This window comes from Rhincodon typus, chromosome 6 (assembly GCF_021869965.1).
Source record: "Rhincodon typus isolate 14 chromosome 6, sRhiTyp1.1, whole genome shotgun sequence".
In the NCBI taxonomy this organism is placed as follows: Eukaryota; Metazoa; Chordata; class Chondrichthyes; order Orectolobiformes; family Rhincodontidae; genus Rhincodon; species Rhincodon typus.
The window spans coordinates 60,913,668-60,921,286 of NC_063337.1; the positions used below are offsets into that span (position 1 = coordinate 60,913,668).

Below are 7,619 nucleotides of genomic sequence, written 5' to 3' on the forward strand. Positions count from 1 at the left end.
TCAGAGTATCGCAAACACACTTCGTGTGATTCTAGAACACTATTGCACATCTGTCACTGACAGCATGACGAGTCACATCTTCAAGCAAGCATTTAAGCAATTAGTGCATAGGCACAGAGAAAAAAACCTGCATCTTTTGCACACATTAATTCTTTGTTTGAATGAAGCTAAATGGTTCTTGGATCAGATTGTGTCTGTGCAATCTGTGATCAGGATAATTTTCGTATCTAAATTAATGTAAATATTTTTCCCCAGTCACTGTGTAAATGGAGGAATAATTGTTTGCGTTCGGAGAGACAAAACCCAAACTTAATCAGCATCGCGTAGAATGGGAGCACTTGAAGCTTTAAGTACCACCAGTGCTGAAAGGACGGTATTTAATATAGTTTGTATTATTTAGTTGACTGTATTGAGCATTTTCGTGAAAATAATTGCTGTCAAAGTAAAACTGTTGTATAATAATAATTGCTAGTATGGTTGAACTTCTCTGACATAATTTTGACAAGAGACCCTGGAATTTCATGGAACTATGGACCAATGACCTGACTGAGCAGGAGGAAGGTAGAATGCGTAACTTCTGAGTCCTGCATTTGCTTTAAATTCATATGTGGGTTTGGATCAAGTCACGGTTTAAAATTTAAAAAATTAGTAACTTCAAACCTAGTAGCATACTTCCAGGTTGATACAGTTTTGACAGCCTACCCCTTATCTATGAGGTGAGTGGTGAATTTGAATGTTTTACTGAGATTGGCAGCCTCTTCTTCAACTTTTTAAGAGATTTTGTGGGACTAAGGAAAGCCATCAGTTAAACAGAAACGTGGACAACTTTGGGGAGAGGTTAAGCATCTTTGACATTCCTTGTGCATCATATGTGTGTAGCCACCATCACCCATATATCTCCCCACTCCAATCCTGAGTCATAGATCAGGCATGCATGATTCTGTGTGGTCTATCCACCCTGCCAGATTAGAGAGTCTGTCAACCAGGCTGATATCCAAATGGACAGCCCATTAACAAGAGAAGGTGCAAGTGGATTCCCTGTCAAATTTCACCCTCCCCCCTCCAGAGCCAAGGAGATAAGTGTTGTGGTCAGGTGCTTCACCTGTTTCTGGGCATCATATCCACACTTTCTGTCCACACCCAACCTTAAATGTTGAGAGCGCTCTTTTTTTAATTCAGAGGGACCCAACCTGGGGCCACACACCATTCAGACAAATGAGTAGGGTCTTCTGGATGTACAGCTGATGCAGTAGCCTTTGCTTTAATTTAGCTTGTGTTTAAGCAGCTTTCAGCCAGATCTGCAATGAAGAAAACACAAACAGAAGCAGAACAGTCTCCCACATGAACTGCATGCCCTAACAGAAGGGCAGTCAGTTGAAAGTGACTGGAAAATTTCTGTCTGACTAGAGTCTGACTGTACCTTGAATGCAGCTGTTGTAAAAGAAGTGGAATCATTAGTTGAATTGCCTGTCAATCAAGATGACCTACATATATGATTGGTTGCATTGGCTATCTAGGTATGTCTGCGGTTTGACAATACTGGACTGAAATTAGTTCAGCTATCCTTTTTATGTTCGATAAGGGGGGTCAGATCAGTGAATACATTTTCAAATAACCTCCTTGCAGCTAAGGCAGTAGGAGATGTTCTCATTTCATCTTCAAAGCTGACTAATGGTTTATTACAATTTGAAATCCTGGCATCAATAAATCCAAGTTCTTTAATGTGATAGTTGAGCGGAACTTCAGTGCCTAGCACATTATTTTCAGTGTAGCTGGGTTTTAAATTTTTGTTGTACTGTTGTCACTAAAAGTAACTCATTGCAAAATGTTGCAAAAATATTTCTTCTTAAGCAGTGCAAAAAGAAATCACAAAGTAGTAATTTGTAATTTGCCCAAAATATACTTCACCATCGTGAATTACTTGAATGATTTCAAAAGTACATTCTTTTAAAATCCATTAGGCATTTTGCAAGACTTGGGTCTATGAAATGTTTTCTTAATTTCAGTCAATATGACCAATCAAGAATTATGATAGATTGCTATTGATTGTGTAAAAGTCAAGATCATTCATTGCAGATATTAATATATGACACCTGGGTTGAGCTTCAGAACAAAAAAATTGAATTTTAGAAAGAGAACTTCTTTGAGTCAAATTAATTTTGACACAAATTATGCTTTGACTTATTTTGGCAATTATAGTCATGATTGATGTTCAAACCATTGATATTACATTTGTCAATGCAAAGTGAGTGACAGCCTTTTCTAAAATATGCTGAAGTTTGAAGTTGAACTGTCAAATGTCAATTCCCATGTATAGCTCATGTTGTTCTTGTGCTGACTGTTTGCTACCAAAGATTAATTAAAAATCTTAATTAAGTTCAGTATGATGAAGTTAAGGTGCAGACACCATGACCAATAATAACATTCCCATTTCAACCAAAGCTTTTTAATGCTACCCGAGTTGTAACTGCTTTAAGTTTTTTTTTTTGCAAATTGATGCTGGTAGATATAATACAGTAGATTTCCTGAAATCCCAATGATTTGGTTAAAAGTAATGACTTTTATTAAGGCTGCAGGTGGGTTTCCTCTATTGCATTTCATATTGCTGTACAAATAGCATCCTTTTATTGCTTCTATCAATCCAGTAACAAAAGGTTTGAGAACAGAAAGTAGAATTTTGGTTAGATAAGCTAGATCTAAAGATAATCTAAATTCACTGCATTCAAGTTCTTCCCTTGTGTTATCCACATGATCTATTTGAACAGAAAGTTTAAAACCTTTGCTCAGTTTTCAGTAACAACCACACAAAATTAAATAGTGATCAGTTATTGGATGGTTTTCACTCATTGAAACAAGGCATGTAAACAAATACAATGGTGCTAAAGTTCCATCTTTGAACTAATATATGTTTGACATCAGAATTAAACTGGTTCTCAGAAAAAGACTGCAGAAAAACAATCTACAGGTTGATGACACTCTTAAATCATGTAGAGAATGAAATATTAAGTTTATATATGGCACCTGACCCAGTATGGTTTATTTAATGTAGGAGCAAATGTGTTACGTATGATTTGTTTTTCTGTATATTTTCCATCTGCTTAGAATACTTAGCACCATGCATCATCATATAGTTTGAGGTGAATATGGTGATCTGTATGTGGACAGACAACATTAACCATTTGATAATTGGATTGATATTAGCATATTTTTCTGTTTGTTCCTGGGATGTGAGCTGGTTAGGTCAGCATTTATAGTCTATCTCTAAACACCGTTGTGAAGGTAATGGTGAGCTAATCTGTTCAACTGCTGCAGTACATGGGGTAATGTGCAATCAGTTCTGTTAGAAAAGAAGTCAATGTGATACAATGGTGCAAGTTGAGCATCTTCAGTTTGGATGTTTTATTACTGAAAAATAATTCTTAAGTTTAAATTGTCAAATTTTGTAACAAATGATGGACAACAATGGGAAAACTAATTATCATTAAATTCCATTCTTAAGTTTAATAGAGACTTAGCTGGTGCTTGGAACATGGTACTAAAAGATGATGATTTCCTCATAATTTGCACGTTTGAAAGGAATCTGAGAGCTAGATCATTCACATCACTATCCAACTGTTCTGCAAGATTTGTCTGCGTTATCAGGCAAAAGGACAAGAATCAAAAGAAGTCTCTAGTTCATGTTGACATCATTCACAATGGATCTACTGCAACCATTAATGAAAATATGTTGTAATTGAATCTGCAAAATTTTTGGCTTGCAGGTTGGTATATGCAGGCACAAAAGCAATGATGATTCTAATAAGTAGTCAATATCATTTAATTTTATTAGTTAAGGTTAGGAGATGAAACTAAAATAACCAAAATAAGTAAGATGTGCATTTAGATTTTGAACAAGATACCAAACCTTGTGACAAGTCCAATTGAAAATGTTAACAAAGCCAGCTAGTGAAGCAGGACATTCACTAATTATGAAGTATTTTAAAAACAAGCAATATGTTTGTCGAAAGTTAAGATGAGTTAATTGGAATGTTGAAATTGATGAAAGTGGCTGTGTGTTGTATTATGACCTTCTATAACTGTCTCATTTTCTATGGGAATTACTTTTGGAATTGTCTGACTGACTGCGTGCTGCATCATGCGTAGCTACAATCCTCAACTGAGGATTCTGATCGACTCAGCCGGGCTTTTTGTGAACTGAACTCCTTTTGAAGTACAATATAATACTCCAGTGCAAAGCTTGGTTGAACAGACGATAGTTGGGTTAATGGGTATACTGTGCAGGAAACAATTTTTTTGAGGCAGGCTATGTTTATTAGTGGGAGGCTGCAATGTGTGATACAGCCACCTCCTAATTAAATCCGAGATAGAAAGGCTCTCGGACAACTTTCCTGTCTGTATATCAAATGAAGCCTTTAACTGGATAACCATTACCCATTTAAATTACCCACCCATCATTGCCAAGGCCATACAAGTGCAGATGGGGGGAGGACTTGCAATGTGGGGAAATATTTACTTGCTGCCTAGTGCGCATTGGCCTCTCACTCGACCTTTTGACTTGATCATGGACCCAACATGAGGGGAATGGTGAAAACAGTCCCTGCTCTTTGCTCTGAGCCGACTGCTTTTGCTTGCTGTCAGTGTATTCTTTGCTACCTGATCTCAACATCACTTAACTGTTCCCAGGAATCCATAATGATCTCTGATGAAGGCCCAAGTGTATTACCCACAGTAACCAATTATACCAGTTGAGTTGCTGGTGGTTAAGAGCATTTTTGGGGAAAGTGCAGCAGCTTCATGTCCACCAACAATCTGGGAGTCCTGACAGCAGGGTTTCTGCTGCCAATTTGGCATTTAATCCCTTGAGATGCCTGAAGATTGGTTCAAGTAGGTGCCACCAATTTTGGCAGCAAACATTGCAAACCAACCCCCATCACCACCTGTATTGAATTTTACAATGTTCCCTCAATGCTGCATGTGCACAGCAAACCAGAAGCTATCTGTTCAATGTTCACCAGTCACCCCCTATTAAGACACTGCATTTATGGTCATGCTAAATATGTAAAGATACTGTGCTTTGTTCCACAACATTTGAATTGGACAGTTGCAGAGAGTTACGTTAAAATGTCAGCTAAAGGACCTCAATAAACAAATATGCCATGCATGAGGGGCATGCCAGTTACCAACACATGGGCAATAAGGAAAAAGGCAAACTAATTGAGTCAAAAATAAAGTAATTGGAAATTAATCAGGTTAAGATGAAATTTTACAGTACTGAACTATAATTGGTTAACTATCACAATACAAGGATGGATTCAGAGGGTATAAGGATAAGGGTGTTGAGACCCTCAAGATGCATCCAAGAGAAGGTAGAATATGGTCAACAAGCAAAGCAGGGAACAGCATCCCAATTAACTGGAGAGTCTAAAGCCAGAGTTTGTAAGAGTAAATTGTCACTACAACCTTGCTAAGAATCATTTTACTTGCACTTGTACTTAATAAACGTGCTACTGCATATACCTCAGCTGTTTAGTGACTGCTCGGAGGTAAAGGCCCCTAGCATTGACTTGCCTATGCTTTCGTCTAGAGATGGGTTCAGAACCATGTGTAGAGGACCATGTGATCATTTAACAAGGTACCAACTTTCGCTGAAGGGCCTTGTCCTGTTTAGCTAGCAGTGGACTAGGCCATTCTAAACCTTGCAGATGTATTGCATGGAATACCTGAAAACGGACCTAGGGCCTGATAGGAAAGTCCCTGTCCAGCAGGCAGTCCTTGGCAATGGAGGCATCCACTGGTGGAACTAAGTACTGGAGTAAAAGAGTCATAGAATCCCCATAGTGTGGAAACAGGCCATTCAGCCCAACAAGTCCACACCAACCCTCCAAAGAGCATCCCACCCAGACCCACCCCCACCCTATTCCTGTAACCCTGCATTTCCCATGGCTGATGCACCTAACCTACACATCTCTGAACTATGGGCAATTTAGCATGACCAATCCACCTAACCTGCACATCTTTGGACTGTGGGAGGAAACTGGAGCACCCGGTGGAAGCTCTGAAAGGTACGGGGAGAATGTGCTAACTCCATACAGACAGTTGCCCAAGGTGAAAATCGAATCTGGGGCCCTGATTTTATGAGGCAGCAGTGCTAACCTCTGAGCCACTGTGCCGCTCTGACCTTCAAGTCAACCTCTGGTGCACCTTGCTGGATTCTTGCTGTAATCGGTGCACCTACCATAGCCACTTTATCCTTGGGGCTCCATCACCAATTCTCTACCTCGGCTGCACTGCTTTACTGCTGTGACCATCATTCCTCATGCTTCTGACATTCTGAAGAGCTGAAGCCTTTTAGGAATGTGACATGAGCCCCTCAAGATTTTTAGAGAAATTGCCATAATATGAGTGGAGGGAATGTAAGCGTTCAATTGGGACTTAGTCCTATTGGGCACATTGAAAATGACCATGGCAGAGTAGGCTCTGGTTTTCCGGCTAGTGCATAGGCCCCTGCCAAACATTAAATTCCACCTATCATCCCAAATATGGTCATTTGGGCTACTACATGACGGCAGAGAAACATCCATCATTTTGGAGGAGGAAACAGATAAGGCTGGGGGGCAAAAAACAATTTTTGTTATAAAAAGACAAAGGTGCTAGTGTTGGACGAAGGTGGGCAACATCAGGTGACTTCACCTGATGAAGTAGCTACACTCCAAAAGCTTGTGATTTCAGATAAACCTGTTGGACCATGACTGAATGTCGTGTGACTTCTGATTTTGAAAATAGAAAAAGGTTATAGAAAAAAGACTGGTTATAAAACTGAAAATGATAAGTTAGTAATATTTGGTACAGAGTTGGGAGGCATTGTGAAGAAGGCACATTGCAACAGATTGAAGAATCATTAGGAAATACATTACATATGCTTTAAAAAGGTTTGGTGAACACAATTATTTACCAATAGAAGAGAATCTTGTAAGTTACCCTGTAATGGCCAGCAAGCTGTGCAGTGAATGTCATCTCCTTTAACACAGTGGAAGCCCCTATACCCAATGGGGCAGATTTATAATTTGAAAATCAAACAATGATGAGTAATTATGCCACTTTTATTGCACTTTCAAAATTTGGTACAAATTTTCAGTCTGGTTTGCAGGTTTCCAAGTGTACAAAATAGTATTTGGAATTTACTTATTAAAAGGAAATTCCTGCAGCCAAGCCTCCTTCACATCATTTGTTGAGTTCATTGTGATTAATCAGCCACCTAATCTGTAGCGGGGAACTTCTCAATGTGCAGCATTGTTTGTGTTTCTTCACAACAGGGTAAGATGTTTATACTGAAGCCCCAGCTGTGGAGGTTAGCAGTGCAGAGGACCATTAATTAACGACTACCCACACCTTGTTCAGGTAGTTCAAAACCAGTCATTAACAAAGTGGAGATAACAAGGTATAGAACTGGATGAACACAGTAGGCCAAGCAGCATCAGAGGAGCAGGAAAGCTGACATTTCGGGTCTGGACCCTTCTTCAGAAAAAGGGTCTGAAGAAGTGTCCAGACCCGAAACGTCAGCTTTCCTGCTCTCCTGATGCTGCGTGGCCTGCTGTGTTCCTCCAGCTCCACACCTTGTT

General features: G+C 39.3%; 1 protein-coding gene across 5 annotated transcripts in view; it reads left to right on the forward strand.

The window, feature by feature from the left end:
• Window positions 1-7,619, forward strand: part of fat3a (FAT atypical cadherin 3a) — a 689,153-nt gene that overhangs the window by 337,684 nt on the left and 343,850 nt on the right. The gene's annotated exons all lie outside the window — the stretch shown is intronic.